This window comes from Aquarana catesbeiana, linkage group LG11 (genome assembly GCF_042186555.1).
Source record: "Aquarana catesbeiana isolate 2022-GZ linkage group LG11, ASM4218655v1, whole genome shotgun sequence".
Lineage (NCBI taxonomy): Eukaryota > Metazoa > Chordata > Amphibia > Anura > Ranidae > Aquarana > Aquarana catesbeiana.
The window spans coordinates 5,255,206-5,274,827 of record NC_133334.1 but is presented as its reverse complement, the minus strand read 5'-3'; the positions used below and the strand labels follow the sequence as shown (position 1 = coordinate 5,274,827).

The window sequence follows — 19,622 nt, the reverse complement described above, 5'->3', positions numbered from 1 at the left end:
TGGCATTTTATGTCAACATTTTGAATTCTGCAACAAGAAGTCATGTGACCTCTTAGCACCAAAACTTGTATGCATAAGACACGCCCCCTCCACACCCCCAGCCACACCTTCATCATCATCAGAAGGTCACCTGTAGAAGAAGACTTTCTGGAGTCAGTGAAACTGACGGCAGGCTTAGAGTGCAGGCGCTTGGATTTATTACATAGTTGCATACTTACATTGTTACATTGTTAATCTGGTTGAAAAAAGACACAAGTCCATCCAGTTCAATATCTGTATCACCAGCTGACTCGCTCTGGAATGGCGTGAAAGTGAAAGAAGATTCCCCTCCACTGGGAACCCAGAAAGTCCAAAGCACGAAACACACAACAGGAGAACCAGAACAAATGGTGAAGGGTCCAAATTGCTTTAATTGTTCATCATGAAATCACATAAAACAGACAACATGTTTCAGGGGCCAACACTCCCCTTCATCAGGGCTCAGTGAAGTATAATAAGGGTTGGATGGTAAAACGAAGGCTCTAATCTGGAGCAGCATGGTGGCTAAGTGGTTAGCACTTCCACCTTGCAGCACTGGGGTCATGGGTTCAAATCCCCACCATAGCACTACCTGTCTGGGGCTTGCATGTTCTCCATGTACCTGCGTGGGTTTCTTCCCACACTCCAAAGATATGCTGGTATATGTATGAATATTAGGTAGGGACCTTAGATTGCAAGCTCCTTGAGGGCAGGGACTAATGTAAAAGTATAATAAGCATATAAAGCACTGTGTAAATTGACAGTGATATATAATTACCTGTAATAAAAATTAATCTAAAAGCCCTCAGTATTTTGGGGAATATTTAGAACAATTCTGCAACATATGAAAGTCAGAAAAACCTTATAGGCTTAGATGTGACTTTTGGCTCCAATTTCCTGTCTTTGTAGCATTTTGTTTTTACCATCTCCCTTTTTTGCCAGTAACCTAAACATCTGTGAACACCAACTGCTGAGTTATATGGATGAATTTTGTCCATTGAGGCGCCTTGTTTGTAGCCATATTCAGGGCCGCCATCGGGGGGAGGGGGGACACCCCATACACACCTAGAGGGCCAATGAGTCCCTAGGGGCCTGGTCGCTCTGGTGTCCCAAGGGGCCCAACTGCCCTGGTGTCCCAAGCTGCCCGATCCACGACAGCTCCTCTTGTTTGGCCAGCAGAAGTGGGTGGGTGGGGCATCAGAGGTCATCTGACCAGTGGTGGTATACATATTACAACAGAGTGCGGTTCAGGCAAACTGAGGGAAGGAAAGAGAAGGTCTGAGAGGAAAGGGCTGCATCTTGCATCACTGACTTGGGATCAAAAAATATCTGGTCGGTGGCAGTGAAGAGAAGAGGGGGATGCTAAATGGGGCTGTCTCTTTGCTTGAAAGGGCTGTACCTCTTTGCTGGAGGGGATGTCTCTTTGCTGGAGTGGATGTTTCTTTGCTGGATTCGGATGTCTCTTTAGTAGACTGGGATGTCTCTTTGCTGGATTCCGATGTCTCGTTGTTGGACTGGGCTGTCTCTTTGCTGCAGGGGATGTCTCTTTACTGGTTTGGGTGTCTCTTTGCTATATGGGGCTGTCTCTTTGCTGGAGATGTCTTTTTGCTGGACTGGGCTGTCTCATTGCTGGATTAGGACAACTCTTTGCTGGATTGGACTGTTTCTTTGCTGGATTAGGACATCTCTTTGCTAGATTGGGCTGTCTCTTTGCTGAAGGTGATGTCACTTTGTTGAAGGGGATGTCACTTTGCTGAATTGAGATTTTTTTTGGCTGGATGAGGATGTTTCTTTGCTGAATATATGTTACTGTTAATTTGTTGGATTGAGCTGTATCTTTGCTGGATTGGGCTATCTCTTTACTGGATTGGGCTATCTCTTTGCTGGATTGGGCTATTTCTTTGCTGGATTGGGCCATCTCTTTGCTGGATTGGAATGAAATGGCCATGTGAAGGAAGATAGGGTGAAGTTTTTATACCCCCCCCCCTTTCTCTTACATGCCCGTTTCACTGTGAAATGGGCATGTAAAGGAAGAAGAGGTGAAATATAGTGTTGACCGGCTTCATATTTTTGTGTCAAAATATAAATCCTTACTGTTAAATCTTGAAAGCACTGATGACTTGGAAAACACTCTTCATTTTCATATATTAAGTTGTAGGCGTGGTAAAATAAAATTGGGTGCTCTGAGGGACTCGGTGAGATGGCCACATGGGCCCTGGGGAATGTTGGTGGTCAGGCCCAGGGAGTCCTGGCCTAAAGCTGTGTAAGGTGCCCCAAAATGTCTGATGGTTGCCCTGGCCACACTAATACAATCATGTCAGCAATTTATTAATTATGGATGAACTGATGGTTCCATCTGAACCTAGGTTGAGACCGAATTTTTGCTCATGCAGGCCCCTGTTTGGCAAGAGCCAAGCATCACACATAGAAGCAGCACCACTTATATAAATGATAGCTTCCTGCTGTCAATTGTTCCTAAGGAAACAGCGGGTGCAAGCAAACATTGCATCGCTAGCAACCACTAGGGTCACTGGAAATCCATCCCCGGCCGACAAAGCATCACTGCTATTGACCAAACATGGCCAGGTTCCAAAAAGTCCTCTACCTGCAGACCCCCACAACCACCGGCAAGGGTTGTGTGGATGAGGCCCTTGTTCTCATCAACATGTAGTGACAAGGTGCCAAGCCAGGGAGGTCCCCCCTGGCAAGTCATCCCCTCATGTTGAGGGCATGTGCTATGGTTCAGGAGGGGGAGCATAGGTCCATAAAGACATGGATGAGCGAGTTTGGGGTGGAGGAACTTGACTGGCCTCAACCTGATTCATCCTTTGGGATGAATTAAAGCGGAGACTGCGAGCCAGGCCTTCTCATCCAACATCAGTGCCTGACCCCACAAATGTGCTTCTGGAAGAATGGTCAAACATTCCCATAGACACCCTCCTAAACCTTGTGGACGGCCTTCCCAGAAGAGTTGAAGCTGTTATAACTGCAAAGGGCGGAGCCAACTCAATATTGAACCCTCCGGACTAAGACTGGGATGCCATTAAAGTCCATGTGTGTGTAAAGGCAGGCGTCCCAATACTTTTGGTAATATCGTGTAGATGAATCAGATCTCAGGCTTTCTGGCTCTATCAGACTTTATGCCGTTTGTTGATAAATACTGTCCAAAGTTTCTCTTTCATTTGAAGCTTTTTTTACTTTGTTGCAGATATTTCCTCATCTCTAAGAGTTCTGTTTAATAAAACAGAAACATCTGTTACATTGTATCTTTGTGACCTGTAATCAGACGAGCGTTGACTGCGCACAGAACGCGGCGAGCGCTCCGAGGTGAAACCGTCTATTTCCCCTGATGAGGGGTTCAGTTTTCATCTCCTCACCGGCTCCATAATTACAGAATTTCTGTGGATTGGAGAAGATTCGGCTTTTCCTGGACTGGATTCAGCCAAAACCATAAAGGGGACCCGTCATCAGTCTTGCACGGCTGTACCGCCTCCTCTCCTGGACTGAAATGGCTTCCTCTGATATCACTGCACACTGTGAGCTTCTCACAATGTGCAGTAGAAGCTGCAGCAACTCAGATGGAGCCCTGCCCCATTATGGGGGCCGGAGGATGTCCAGCATCATCTAGTTCTTTCCTCCCCAGCCTGACTGTCCCTGCCCCTTTCATTCATTCATTGGATGTCAGTTCTGTCAATCATGGAGGCTCAGCGTCACATGTGGGCGTTACCTATGCAAATACAGCCTGCCTAGGAATGCCCACTCCTCCAGACTGGCACCTGCCTATTAAGGCATTTTGAGATTTGCATAACTCCTCCCACCTCTGGCACTAATCATGTGCTTCTAAAAAAAAAAAAACAAAAAAAAAAAAAACCTCATCGGAATCCATACATCCAACGCCCTGCATGTAAATTGGGGGCGAGGCACAAGAATAGGGGGGGGGGCGCCCCTGAGCCCCAAATGGATGGGTGGATCTCCACCTCTCAAAGGTTGATGCAACTGATAGGAGTCAGCACATGCAGAGAGTGCAGGAAGGTATCAGCTTTTGGCCGGATCAACAGGGATTGTTTGTACTTATGGAACAGATATACAGTGCCTTGAAAAAGTATTCATACCCCTTGAAATTCTCCACATTTTGTTACAACCAAAAACATAAATGTATTTTATTGTGATTTTATGTGATAGACCAACACAACGTGTCACATAATTGTGAAGTGGAAGGAAAATGATAAATGATACAAATAAATATGTGAAAAGTGGGGGGGGGGGGCATTTGTATGGCGCCCCCCGGAGTCAATACTTTGTAGAACCCCCTTTTCTCTACAAGTCTTTTTGGGGATGTCTCTACCAGCTTCGCACATCTAGAGAGGACATTTCTGCCCATTCTTCTTTGTAAAATATCTCAAGCTCTGTCAGATTGGATGGAGAGCGTCTGTGAACAGCAATTTTCAAGTCTTGCCACAGATTCTCAATGGGATTTAGGTCTGGACTTTGACGGGGCCATTTTTTTATAATCTTTATTTATTTTCTTTTTACACTCAATAACAAACATATAACCAATAAACGCAAAAAAAACAAACAAAAAACAAAACAAAAATAGGCCGGGGGGGGGGGGGATTTAATGTCTTCTCCCTTCATGGGAAAGAAATCGATGTACTCCTGTTCACTGTGCTATAATTCACTCGTGGTTTCCATTTAGCGTGGAACTCTTCCAATCTATTGCTATTAGTACAAACCCACTTCTCATCTTCCATAATATTGTTGAGCTGTCTCGCCCGTTGTTCTATAGTAGGTACTTGCTGCTTTTTCCAATAGACCAGAATTAGCCCTTTAGCTTCATCCAACAGATGTGGAACTTTACTCTTCTTATATGTCCTAATGGAACTTTGGGTACCATGAAAGAGGCATTGCACCGGGTCGTCCCCGATCGAGGCCATTATTATTTGTGAGATCACATTCCTGAGCTCGGCCCAGAATGGCCTAATCTTAGGACCTTCCCACCAGATGTGAATGTGGGAGCCTTGCTGCCCGCAGCCCCCCGCCAACATCTATCCGAGACTGAGGGGTATGAGATGACCAGCATCTTCGGGACCTTGTACCACCTGGACAAAAGTCTATCATTTGTTTTCATGTGTTTTAATATTTATAGAGGATGTATGTACCAGTCTTAACATATAACTTTTCTGTAATTCTGTGAAATGGAGGCCTAACTCCGATTGCCAAAAAAATCGAAGGCCTGTGGTGACACTACGTCTGTTCAACAGTCCATGCGACATAGAGAGCAGACCACCATCCCCCCCGGATGTTTATGCCAAAGAGATTCAAAATCAGAGAGAGGTTCCACCTTTCCAATCTCCTTTAGGTGGGCAGTACAAAAATGCTGTAATTGCTGAGACCTCCAGGTATCCGCTGGAAACCCACGTATTGCTTTCTAAGGTCCCTCAGCGGGCGTAACCTCCCGTTCTGCATAAGCTTAATCACTTCCGGACCGCCGAACTCCGATATACAGTCAGGTCCATAGATATTGGGACATGGACACAATTCTAATCTTTTTGGCTCTATACACCACCACAATGGATTTGAAATGAAACAAACAAGATGTGCTTTAACTGCAGACTTTCAGCTTTAATTTGAGGGTATTTACATCCAAATCAGGTGAACGGTGTAGGAATTACAACAGTTTGTATATGTGCCTCCCACTTTTTAAGGGACTAAAAGTAATGGGGCAGATTAACAATCATCCATCAAACTTTCACTTTATAATACTTGGTTTCAAATCCTTTGCAGTCAATTACAGCCTGAAGTCTGGAACACATAGACATCACCAGACGCTGGGTTTCATCCCCGGTGATGCTCTGCCAGGCCTTTACTGCAACTGTCTTCAGTTCCTGCTTGTTCTTGGGGCATTTTCCCTTCAGTTTCGTCTTCAGCAAGTGAAATGAATGCTCAATCGGATTCAGGTCAGGTGATTGACTTGGCCATTGTATAACATTCCACTTCTTTAACTTAAAAAAACTCTTTGGTTGGTTTCGCAGTATGCTTCAGGTCATTGTCCATCTGCACTGTGAAGCTCCGTCCAATGAGCTCTGAAGCATTTTGCTGATTATGAACAGATAATATTGTCCGAAACACTTCAGAATTCATCCTGCTGCTTTTGTCAGCAGTCACATCATCAATAAATACAAGAGAACCAGTTCCATTGGCAGCCATACATGCCCACGCCATGACACTACCACCACCATGCTTCACTGATGAGGTGATATGCTTTGGATCATGAGCAGTTCCTTTCCTTCTCCATACTCTTCTCTTCCCATCACTATGGTACAAGTTGATCTTGGTCTCATCTGTCCATAGGATGTTGTTCCAGAACTGTGAAGGCTTTTTTAGATGTTGTTTGGCAAACTCTAATCTGGCCTTCCTGTTTTTGAGGCTCACCAATGGTTTACATCTTGTGGTGAACCCTCTGTATTCACTCTGGTGAAGTCTTCTCTTGATTGTTGACACACATACACCTACCTCCTGGAGAGTGTTCTTCATCTGTCCAACTGTTGTGAAGGGTGTTTTCTTCACCATTGAAAGAATTCTTCGGTCATCCACCACAGTTGTTTTCCGTGGTCTTCCGGGTCTTTTGGTGTTGCTGAGCTCACCGGTGCGCTCTTTCTTTTTAAGGATGTTCCAAACAGTTGATTTGGCCACACCTAATGTTTTTGCTATCTCTCTGATGGGTTTGTTTTGTTTTTTCAGCCTAATGATGGCTTGCTTCACTGATAGTGACAGCTCTTTGGATCTCATATTGAGAGTTGACAGCAACAGATTCCAAATGCAAATAGCACACTTGAAATGAACTCTGGACCTTTTATCTGCTCCTTGTAAATGGGATAATGAGGGAATAACACACACCTGGCCATGGAACAGCTGAGCAGCCAATTGTCCCATTACTTTTGGTCCCTTAAAAAGTGGGAGGCACATATACAAACTGTTGTAATTCCTACACCGTTCACCTGATTTGGATGTAAATATCCTCAAATTAAAGCTGAAAGTCTGCAGTTAAAGCACATCTTGTTCATTTCATTTCAAATCCATTGTGGTGGTGTATAGAGCCAAAAAGATTAGAATTGTGGCGATGTCCCAATATTTATGGACCTGACTGTACGTCCTAAGTTTGAAAAGGAATATCGTTGTTATGACAGCAGCTAGCTGCCATAACCCCGGTATCCTCTTCTTCGGTCGGCGGTCCGAATTCTGATAAGAGTGGTCTCTGCGGTGGATTCGCCGTGAGATCACTTTTATCAGCCGCGGGAGAGGGCACCCCCCTCCCGCCGCACTCCGGTGCCTTCTGCCGCTTACCGGAGCCGTCAGCAGCGCCGGAGGCGATCAGATGTTTCCCCTTGCTTGGTATGGAGATGAGTGAGGGAATGATGGCCCCCACCTGTCTCCATAACATTGCAGGGTGGAAGCGACATCAAAACGACACTTCCACACATAGCTCTTAAAGGGCCTTTTTTTATTTTTTTTTTAAACGGCAAATTTTATTTTTTATTTATTTTTTATTGCATTTTAGTGTAAATATGAGATCTGAGGTCTTTTTGACCCCAGATCTCATATTTAAGAGAACCTGTCATGCTTTTTTTCTATTAGAAGGGGTATTCTTTAAAGTATTAACTCTTCCTATCCAGGAGAGGGTAGTTCTATCCCAATCCGCCAAGTCTCCCCTGATTTTTTCGAGGAGTGGTGATATCATTTTCTTCATATAGCTTTGATAGATCTGCCGTCAAACTAATTCCCAAATACTTAATATGTCTTTCATTCCATATGTAAGAAAAAGACTGCTGAAGAGAATCCAATATATATAGTTTGGGAATATATATAACTGCAAAATTTCAGATTTGTTAACATTTATTTTGAAATTCGACATAATCCCAACATCCAGATATAAAAAAACAAAATATCATCCTGGGCCATTCTAACACATGAATATGCTTTGATCTAAACCATTCCATTGTAGCTCTGGCTGGATGTTTCGGGTCGTTGTCCTGCTGGAAGGTGAACCTCCGCCTCAGTCTCAAGTCTTTTGTAGACTCTAACAGGTTTTCTTCTAAGATTGTCCTGTATTTGTCTCCATCCGTCTTCCCATCATCTCTGACCAGCTTCCCTGTCCCTGCTGAAGAAAACCATCCCCACCACATGATGCTGCCACCACCATGTCTCACGGTGGGGATGGTGTGTTCAGGGTGATGTGCAGTGTTAGTTTTCCCCACACATAGCATTTTACTTTTAGGCCATAAAGTTGAATTTTGGTCTCATGTGACCAGATCACCTTCTTCCACATGTTTGCTGTGTCCTCCACATGGCTTCTCACAAACTACAAACAGGACTTCTTATGACTTTCTTTCTCCAATGTCTTTCTTCTTGTCACTCTTCCATAAAGGGCAGATTTGTGGAGAACACGACTAATAGTTGTCCTGTGGACAGATTCTCCCACCTGAGCTGTGGATCTCTGCAGCTCCTCCAGAGTTACCATGGACCTCTTGGCTCTTCTCTGATGAATGCTCTCCTTGCCCGGCCGGTCAGTTTAGGTGGACGGCCATGTCTTGGTAGGTTTGCAGTTGCGCCATACTCTTTCCATTTTCCGATGATGGATTGAACAGAGCTCCGTGAGATGTTCAAAGCTTGGGAGATTTTTTTATAACCTAACCCTGCTTTATACTTCTCCACAACTTTATCCCTGACCTGTCTGGTGTGTTCCTTGGCCTTCATGATGATTTTTGTTCACTAAGGTTCTCTAACAAACCTCTGAGGGCTTCACAGAACAGCTGTATTTATATTTATTTATTTATACTGAGATTAAATGACACACAGGTGGACTCTATTTACTAATTAGGTGACTTCTGAAGGCAATTGGTTCCACTAGATTTTAGTTAGGGGTATCAGAGTAAAGGGGGCTGAATACAAATGCCCCCCCCCCCACACTTTTCACATATTTATTTGTATCATTTATCATTTTCCTTCCACTTCACAATTATGTGACACTTTGTGTTGGTCTATCACATAAAATCCCAATAAAATACATTTATGTTTTTGGTTATAACATGACAAAATGTAGAAAATGTCAAGGGGTATGAATACTTTTTCAAGGAACTGCAATGAAATACTTCCAATGGGATATTTAACAGACCAAAAGAGAGTCACATAAGAGAAGATCATTGTTGGGGATTATATACACTTTACTACTCCAATAAGAAAGCTGAAGGTGGAGAGGTGACACGGAAAGTGATGGTGGCACCGTGCTGGCTATACAGTATGGTGGGGGAGGGGGTGTAAATCGTAAAGGCTGGTTGAAGTTGTGAAGGGAATTTGGAATATTGTGTCAGGTAAAGCAGTACATGTGTAGACGTCCTCCATCCGTCTGCGTGGAAATAAAAAATAAAATAAAATGCAGAGAAGTCTTCTCCCGGAAGATCTGGGAATGTTGGCAGCCATGCCGGTGACCCGCGGCTGACCCGAGCGCTGGAAATGCTGGAAGCAGCAGAAAAAAGATTCTTGTGTTTGTACGGAGCTCCTGGCAGGAAACCCCATGGGTTCACCTCCGAGAAAGAGGGGCCCACCGCCGGCCAGACATTTCCAGAGAGAAGGAATGAGCAGAAACGTCGGAAGGAAACACCTGCGTGGTGAGGCATCGGTGAACGCTGCACCCGGCCAGTCGCTGTTTAGTCTGTCCGCCAAATCCTGCAGATCGTCAAATGTTTGTGTAGAAAGTTCCGGATATCAGTATTAGACAGTTCAGTCCTCACACCTTTCCACCCCTCCCCCAGGGGGCAATTGTCACACTTCTGCTGAGGAGGCTGAGAGCAATAAAAGGGAGGTTTTTTTTAATACATACATTTTTTTTTTTATATTATAAAGTATGTATTTTATTTTAGATACAAATGGAACAGTGTTACTTTGTATCTCTCTATCTCTCATCTGATCAATGTTTATAAACAATGTTAATTTGTATCTCCTGTCTGATGAATGTTTATAAACAATATTACTTTGTATTTCTCTATCTCCTGTCTGATCAATGTTTATAAACAATGTTACTTTGTATCTCTCTATCTCCTGTCTGATCAATGTTTATAAACAATGTTACTTTGTATCTCTCTATCTCCTGTCTGATCAATGTTTATAAACAATATTACTTTGTATCTCTCTATCTCCCGCCTGATCAATGTTTATAAACAATGTTACTTTGTATCTCTCTATCTCCTGTCTGATCAATGTTTATAAACAATGTTACTTTGTATCTCTCTATCTCCTGTTTGTATAATGTTTACTTTTGGGTACAATAACACTTTCTATGATGAGTTTGAGGTCATGTCCCCGTGTTCTTGATCTTAGCTCCATGCTGAAAATACCGCTCTGCTGAACCTTTCATGTATTTAAAGGTTTCAGTCATGTCCATCCTCTCTCTTCCTTCCTTCAGACTGTACATATTAAAGTAGAACAAAAAGAAACCTTTTTTTTCTTCATTTTTGATACAGTAAGGGAGGGTTATAACCCCTGTCATTTTTTTTTTGCCCACTGGGGACATTTCACTTCACTTCCTGTCCCGGAACCGAAAGAGGAAGTGAGACCAAATCCCTCCAAAGTGAGGCAATCCCTGGTTGTCACCAGAACAAGCGTCCCATTTGGGATATCTCCAATGGGGACACTATTCCAAAATTTGGAAATTTCTTCGCTTTCACTCTCAGTGATAACGGTCTAATACGGTGAATCTCCCCGATAGGGGGCACAGACATCAATACAACCCTTCATTCTAGATGTGTCCTGTTTCTGGAGACCCCCGGAGGGAGGTCGAGCTCCCGGAGCCGGCACACAAACATTCGGCTGCTCTGTTATTTTCCCCCCCGATGATTGCAGCTCTTCCCTCCTCAGCCTCACGTTACCCTCCAAGTCTCTAATTACCGTCCTCAAAGTTTCACCGACATGCCCGTCCCGGGGCCTCACCACAAATCTGTGAAAATATTTCCTCTGAGATGGCAGACCAAAATAGACGGAGTGCCGAGCCCTGTGTGAAAGAATGCAAAGTCTGGCGGAGCCGGAGAGGAGAGCACAAAGCCTTCTCATCCTCCAGAACCTCCAAGAGAAGAGAGAGAGAGAGGAGCGAGCTCCGCGGTGCCCCCACCATACATGACACTGCGCTACAACCAGGTGAGCGACATAACTGTTCATGGCACAGCGACTGGCCACACGTGGCCAGATCTCCCTCCGACAACAAGCCCCGGTTCACACCAGTGCAGCTTTGAAACTGAGCCACTTCAGTGCGATTTCAAAGCCGCAGATCAGTGCGATTTTTTTTATTGCGGTCTGCAACATCACCTAACAGAAGTCAATGCATGTCGCATAGAGATCGCAAAAAAAGTAGTGCAGGAATCTTTTTTCAAAGTTGCTGCGACTTGAGTCACAAAAACTTGGACGGTTCCATTGCTGGCAATGGGGGGCGATTTGTCATGTGATTTTGAACTGTGAAATCATAATGGTGGCGCTGAAATCACCATCAGCACCTGAGGACGCGGTGCGGGGCGTGGGGGTCACACAATTGTTTCCTTTTCTGTGCCCCAATAAATCCAAAACTTAATTTCTCCCAACTGTTCATTGGAAGCCAATCCTTTCATCGATCCTTCCCCCTCCGTGTCCTGGCTGAGGAGGTTCCCCCTCCGTGTCCCTATTAGAGAGATTCCCTCTCCATGTCCTGGCTGAGGAGATTCCACCTCCGTGTCCTGGCTGAGGAGATTCCCCCTCCGTGTCCTGGCTGAGGAGATTCCCCCTCCGTGTCCCTGCTGAGGAGATTCCCCATCTGTGTGTCGGCTGAGGAGATTCCTCCTCTGTGTCCTGGCTGAGGAGATTCCCCCTCCATGTCCCTGCTGAGGAGATTCCCCCTCCATGTCCCTGCTGAGGAGATTCCCCCTCCATGTCCCGGCTGAGGAGATTCCCCCTCCATGTCCCGGCTGAGGAGATTCCCCCTCCATGTCCCTTTTAGAGAGATTCCCCCTCCATGTCCTGGCTGAGGAGATTCCCCCTCCATGTCCCGGCTGAGGAGATTCCCCCTCCATGTCCCTTTTAGAGAGATTCCCCCTCCATGTCCTGGCTGAGGAGATTCCCCCTCCGTGTCCTGGCTGAGGAGATTCCCCCTCCGTGTCCCTGCTGAGGAGATTCCCCATCTCTGTGTCGGCTGAGGAGATTCCTCCTCTGTGTCCTGGCTGAGGAGATTCCCCCTCCATGTCCCTGCTGAGGAGATTCCCCCTCCATGTCTCTGCTGAGGAGATTCCCCCTCCATGTCCCGGCTGAGGAGATTCCCTCTCCATGTCCCGGCTGAGGAGATTCCCCCTCCATGTCCCGGCTGAAGAGATTCCCCCTCCATGTCCCTGCTGAGGAGATTCCCCCTCCATGTCCTGGCTGAGGAGATTCCCCCTCCATGTCCTGGCTGAGGAGATTCCCCCTCCATGTCCTGGCTGAGGAGATTCCTCCATCCATCCTTCCTCCCGAAAGTCCACTCAGTGACAACTTATTCTTGGTTTTGATGGTGCATGGAAGGAGGGAACTCTTGTTGGGATTTACTTCTGTTTGTGTCCCTATTAGAGAGATTCCCCTTTCTGTGTCCCTGATGAGATTCCCCCTCTGTGTCCCAGCTGAGGAGATTCCCCCTCCGTGTCCCAGCTGAGGAGATTCCCCCTCCATGTCCCAGCTGAGGAGATTCCCCCTCCGTGTCCTGGCTGAGGAGATTCCCCCTCCGTGTCCTGGCTGAGGAGATTCCCCCTCCATGTCCCAGCTGAGGAGATTCCCCCTCCGTGTCCTGGCTGAGGAGATTCCACCATCCATCCTTCCTCCCGAAAGTCCACTCAGTGTCAACTTATTCTTGTTTTTGATGGTGCATGGTAGGAGGGAACTCCTGTTGGGATTTTACTTCTGTTTGTGTCCCTGTTAGAGAGATTCCCCCTCCATGTCCTGGCTGAGGAGATTCCCTCTTTGTGTCCCTGCTGAGGAGATTCCCTCTTTGTGTCCCTGCTGAGGAGATTCCCTCTTTGTGTCCCTGCTGAGGAGATTCCACCTCCGTGTCCTGGCTGAGGAGATTCCCTCTTTGTGTCACCACTGATAAGGTTTCCCCTCCTGTGTCCACTTCAGAGAGATTCCCTCTGCGAATTCCCCCACAGAGGAGATTCCCCCTCTGTGTCCTGGCTGAGGAGATTCCCCCTCTGTGTCCTGGCTGAGGAGATTCCCCCTCTGTGTCCTGGCTGAGGAGATTCCCCCTCTGTGTCCTGGCTGAGGAGATTCCCCCTCTGTGTCCTGGCTGAGGAGATTCCCCCTCTGTGTCCTGGCTTATGAGATTCCCCCTCTGTTTCCCCGCTGAGGAGATTCCCCCACTTTGTTCCCACAGATAGAGCTTTCTTTTGGTGTTATTTAATCACTAATGGGGGGGGGGGGGGCTTTATTTTTTGGTAAAAAAAAAAAAAACTACTAAAAATTTTGAAAAAAAAAAAAAAAAAAAAGGATTTACATAGTTTGTTATAAAAATTTTCTCCTTGACTGGTAGGCACTGATTGACAGCTTTTATGGGCACTAATGGGTGGCACTGATGAGGAGACACTGGTAGGCACTGATTGGCAGCACTGGTAGGCACTGATTGGCAGCACTGGTGGCACTGATTGGCAGCACTGGTGGCACTTTTTGGCAGCACTTGTGGCACTGATTGGCAGCCCTGGTGGCACTGATTGGAAGCACTGGTGGCACTTTTTGGCAGCACTGGTGGGCACTGATTGGCAGCACTGGTGGCACTGTTTGGCAGCACTGGTGGCACTGTTTGGCAGCACTGGTGGGCACTGATTGGCAGCACTGGTGGGCACTGATTGGCAGCACTGGTGGCACTGTTTGGCAGCACTGGTGGGCACTGATAGGCAGCTTTGATGGGTGGCACTGATGAGGAGGCACTGGGGGCACTGATTGGCAGCACTGATGGGTACTGATTGGCAGCACTGGTGGCACGGATTGGCAGCACTGGTAGGCACTGATTGGCAGCACTGGTGGTACTGTTTGGCAGCACTAGTGGGCACTGATTGGCGGCACTGTTTGGCAGCACTGGTAGGCACTGATTGGCAGCACTGGTAGGAACTGATTGGCAGCACTGGTAGGCACTGATTGGCAGAACTGGTGGGTACTGATTGGCAACTCTGGTGGGACTGCACTGATTATCAGTGTAGATGCCCCTTTTAGAGATGCCAGTCATTGGCTCACAGCATGAGGAAAGGAATGCCAATCACCGGCATCTGTTTACTTCCATGATCAGCTGTGATTGGACACCGCTGATCACGTGGTAAAGAGCCGCTGATTGGCTCTTTACCTCAATCTGTGATTGGCAGTGGCCGGAGGTCACTGCGATTACAGAGCACGTCGTGTGCGCCCAGCAGTGGGCGCAATCACAGGACGCCCTCATTCGGCTATAGAGCAGTCAACAAGTGGTTAAAGGGGAACTCCACTTTCCTGGGGAAAAATAATTGCAAATAAAGAAAAAATAACCCAGCATATAGAATTGTGACACAAGTCATATTGTAATGATTTCCTTTTCAATCTGCAGCCGCAGTCATTTTCTTAAAATGCAATATGGCCACCTGGAGGCGCTCTGTACACACACACACAGAATGTGTACAGAGCGCCCCCCAGAAACATCATTTCCTGCTTCTGTGATTGGCTCACTGATTTTCCCAGAGGTCTACACTAAGATACAAGTCAGATTTTGGGCATCCCCTGCAACACAAATGTCATTTTTGTGGTGAAATACTCCCAATAGGAAATCACATCTAAAGGGATGCAGACCCTGCTACTTTCCTCATTAGAGCCATGCAGGTGCAGCAGCTGATTGATAATTATGAAACCACTGCAATTAGATTCACTTTCCTCCATGGACACAGACAAACACACAGGGATTTCTTCAGAATAACAAAAGGTCGGAATCTGCAAGAGAGCAGGCAGTGAGCGCGCTCTCAGCACAGAAAAGTCGCTCCTTATTGCCCAGTTGCCCCATATCTGGGTATGGCCAATGGGAACAGGTTGCTGTCATTTCAAAATTAATTTTCAGTCTTTATAAACCTGGATGGATGAGCGAGTTTGGGGTGGAGGAGCTTGACTGGCCTGCACAGAGTCCTGACCTCAACCCTGATAGAACACCTTTGGGATGAATTAGAGCGGAGACTGTGAGCCAGGCCTTCTCATCCAACATCAGTTGCCTGACCTCACAAATGCTCTTCTGGAAGAATGGTCAAACATTCCCATAGACACCCTCCTAAACCTTGTGGACGGCCTTCCCAGAAGAGTTGAAGCTGTTATAGCTGCAAAGGGCGGAGCCAACTCAACACTGAACTCTACGGACTAAGACTGGGATGTCATTAAAGTTCATGTAAAGGTATGCGTCCCAATACTTTTGGGAATATAGTGTAGCTCCTCCACGGGGTCATAATTAAAACCAAACAATCAATTGTAAAGCTAGTGTCAAAATAAAGGCACAAAAATGAGAACATAAATGCTGAGTGATATCCTTTGAATTAATTAATTAATTATCACTTTTATTAAGATTATACATTCTGGCTGATATGTTAACCTAATTGAAACTAAAAAAAAAATAAAAAATAGATAAATATATCTCAAAACAGGTATGTGTATAGTTTGAACCCTACATTAAACAATCTGACTGTGCAATCGAAATAATAATATATATAATAATAATAATAATAATAATAATAAATTAATAACAACAATAATAATCACTATTATTAAAATGATACATTCTTGGTAATAAATCGACCTAAAGTATAAAAAAATGAGTAAAATGATATCTGTATAACTCGAAAGGTACATCATACATAATTGGATTGTATATTCGTACAAGTATTGCAAAAAATAAAAAAATAAATAACAACATTAATAATAATAATTATCACTATTATTAAAATGATTCATTCTGGGTGATATGTTAACCTAATTGGAATAAATTTAAAAAAATGAATAAAATATATCTGAAAACAGGTATATGTATATTTAGAGCACTACATTATACAATCTGATTGTACAATCAAATATAAATAAATAAATGGATAATAAGAATGAAAAAGATAATATAATAGTAGTAATAATAATAATAATAATAGTAATATTTTAATAATAACAATAATAATCATAATCACTATTATTAAAATGATACATTCTTCGTAATAAATTAAACCTAAGAATAAATGTATAAAAAAATGAGTAAAATGATATCTGTATAACTTGAAGCGTACATCATACATCATACAATTGGATTGTACAATCGTAAAGCGCTGGTATGTACACCGATCACATGACAAGCTGCTGCTGCGACATCTGTGAATGCAGAGAGAATTCCAGGGCGACATTCCAGGCCATCGCCTGCGACAGCAGCATCCCGTGAATGGGGCTGAGGAATGTGCGGGGACAATGGGACCGTTGTGCGGGTCGGGCCGGGGACAAGGGTGACTTGTCATTTATAGAATATTTACAGTGAGTGTGACACAAGTGTGACGAATGTCAGCATCAGGGGTATGAGGAACTACAAGTTCCAGCAGTGGGCTGCCAGTCTGCTGCATCTTAGAGAGCGCCATCCATCCCCATCTATCCTGACACATCTCTCACAACATCCAATCATAGGCCTGGACGGGTTCTGTTAGCACAGGTGTCGGGTATGGCGCAGGGGTCGGGTATGGTGCAAGTGTCAGGTATGGCGCAGGTGTCAGGTATGGCGCAAGTGTTGGGTATGGCGCAGGTGTCAGACATAGCGCAGGTGTCGGGTATGGTGCAAGTGTCAGGTATGGCGCAAGTGTCAGGTATGGCGCAGGTGTCGGGTATGGCGCAAGTGTCAGGTATGGCACAAGTGTCAGGTATGGCACGGGTGTCGGGTATGGTGCAGGTGTCGGGTATGGCGCAGGTGTCAGGTATGGCGCAGGTGTCAGGTATGGCGCAGGTGTCGGGTATGGCGCAAGTGTCAGGTATGGCACAAGTGTCAGGTATGGCGCAGGTGTCGGGTATGGCGCAAGTGTCAGGTATGGCACAAGTGTCAGGTATGGCACGGGTGTCGGGTATGGTGCAGGTGTCGGGTATGGCGCAGGTGTCAGGTATGGCGCAGGTGTCAGGTATGGCGCAAGTGTCAGGTATGGCACGGGTGTCGGGTATGGTGCAGGTGTCGGGTATGGCGCAGGTGTCAGGTATGGCGCAGGTGTCAGGTATGGCGCAAGTGTCAGGTATGGCGCAAGTGTCAGGTATGGCACGGGTGTCGGGTATGGCGCAGGTGTCAGGTATGGCGCAGGTGTCAGGTATGGCGCAAGTGTCAGGTATGGCACGGGTGTCGGGTATGGCGCAGGTGTCGGGTATGGTGCAAGTGTCAGGTATGGCGCAGGTTTCAGGTATGGCACAGGTGTCGGGTATGGTGCAGGTGTCGGGTATTGGGCAGGTGTCGGGTATGGCGCAAGTGTCAGGTATGGCGCAGGTGTCGGGTATGGCGCAAGTGTCAGGTATGGCGCAAGTGTCAGGTATGACGCAGGTGTCGGGTATGGCGCAGGTGTCGGGTATTGGGCAGGTGTCGGGTATGGCGCAAGTGTCAGGTATGGCGCAGGTGTCGGGTATGGCGCAGGTGTCCGGTATGGCGCAAGTGTCAAGTATGGCGCAGGTGTCGGGTATGGCGCAGGTGTCAGGTATAGCGCAGGTGTCGGGTATGGCGCAGGTGTCGGGTATGGCGCAGGTGTCAGGTATAGCGCAGGTGTCGGGTATGGCGCAGGTGTCGGGTATGGCGCAGGTGTCGAGTATGACGCAAGTGTCAGGTATGGCGCAAGTGTCAGGTATGGCGCAGGTGTGTAGGGTATGACGCAGGTGTCGGGTATGGCGCAGGTGTCAGGTATGGCACAGGTGTGTCGGGTATGACGCAGGTGTCAGGAATGGCGCAGGTGTCAGGTATGGCACAGGTGTGTAGGGTATGACGCAGGTGTCGGGTATGGCGCAGGTGTCAGGTATGGCACAGGTGTGTCGGGTATGACGCAGGTGTCAGGAATGGCGCAGGTGTCAGGTATGGCACAGGTGTGTAGGGTATGACGCAGGTGTCGGGTATGGCGCAGGTGTCAGGTATGGCGCAGGTGTCAGGTATGGCACAGGTGTGTCGGGTATGACGCAGGTGTCAGGAATGGCGCAGGTGTCAGGTATGGCACAGGTGTGCAGGGTATGACGCAGGTGTCGGGTATGGCGCAGGTGTCAGGAATGGCGCAGGTGTCAGGTATGGCACAGAGGAAGGCGGCGGACGCCTGATCTGTACAGATATCACTGCAAGTTATAAAGTGGGATTCAGGATATATGTATGTGAAGAGGGGCATTTTTGTATTGTTAGGTAGGTGCGATGTCATGCGTCACTGTGCGTTTTCTTTGTGCATTGACATGTGTGATTGGCACGTGTTCATACATGTTTCCAATGCATTTTTGAGTTGAGGATTTGGCATGGAGAGAGTTAACAGCCCTTGAACAAGGGTTGCATCAAAATGAATGCTGCATGCCTTTTGATGCATTACCATTGACTCCTATTGGCTTCCCAATGCAAGTTCAGTGCAGAGCCGTGTTTATATCAGTTTGCACTTCATGCAGTTTGTTTCCTACATTTGATGTGCAAAATCCCTGTTTAGGAAGAGACAGTAAAACATCAGGGTTGGTGGTGTCCAGGCAGAGACAGGGAGAGATCAGGGCAGATGGTGTCCAGGCAGAGACAGGGAGAGATCAGGATAGGTGGTGTACAGGCAGAGATAAGAAGAGGTCAAGGCAGCTGGTGTGCAGGCAGAGACAGGAAGAGGTCAGGGCAGGTGATATATAAGGGAGAGACAGTAAAAAATCAGGGTTGGTGGTGTGTAGGCAGAAGCAAGAAGAGATCAGGGCAGATGATGTGTAGGCAGAGACAGGAAGGAATAATGGCAGATAGTATGGAGACAGAGACAGGGTGAGACAGGAAGAGATCAGGGCAGGTGGTGTGCCGGCAGAGAAAGGGACAGAATAGGGCAGGTGGTGTGCAGGCAGAGATAAGAAGAGGTCAGGATAGGTGTCGTGATGTACAGGCAGAGGCAGAAAGAGGTTAGGGTATGTACAGGCAGAGACAGGGAGAGGTCAGGGCAGGTGGTGTGCAGACAGAGGCAGGAAGAGGTCAGGGCAGGTGGTGTGCAGGCAGAGACAGGAAGAGATCAGGGCAGGTGGTGTACAGACAGAGACAGGAAGAGGTCAGGGCAGGTGGTGTGCAGACAGAGGCAGGAAGAGGTCAGGGCAGGTGGTGTGCAGGCAGAGACAGGAAGAGATCAGGGCAGGTGGTGTACAGACAGAGACAGGAAGAGGTCAGGGCAGGTGGTGTGCAGGCAGAGACAGGAAGAGATCAGGGCAGGTGGTGTGCAGGCAGAGATAAGAAGAGGTCAGGGCAGGTGGTGTACAGACAGAGACAGGAAGAGATCAGGGCAGGTGGTGTACAGACAGAGACAGGAAGAGGTCAGGGCAGGTGGTGTGCAGGCAGAGACAGGAAGAGATCAGGGCAGGTGGTGTGCAGGCAG

The 19,622-nt window shown here is 46.8% G+C and overlaps 1 protein-coding gene across 1 annotated transcript in view; it reads left to right on the top strand.

Annotated features, from left to right (window-relative positions):
• Window positions 1-10,793: 10,793 nt before the first annotated feature.
• Window positions 10,794-19,622, top strand: part of INSC (INSC spindle orientation adaptor protein) — a 170,948-nt gene continuing 162,119 nt past the window's right edge. Inside the window, exon 1 of the mRNA XM_073603960.1 lies at window positions 10,794-11,205. The gene's annotated coding sequence lies outside the window, so the exon portion shown is untranslated. The remainder of the gene's footprint in view (window positions 11,206-19,622) is intronic.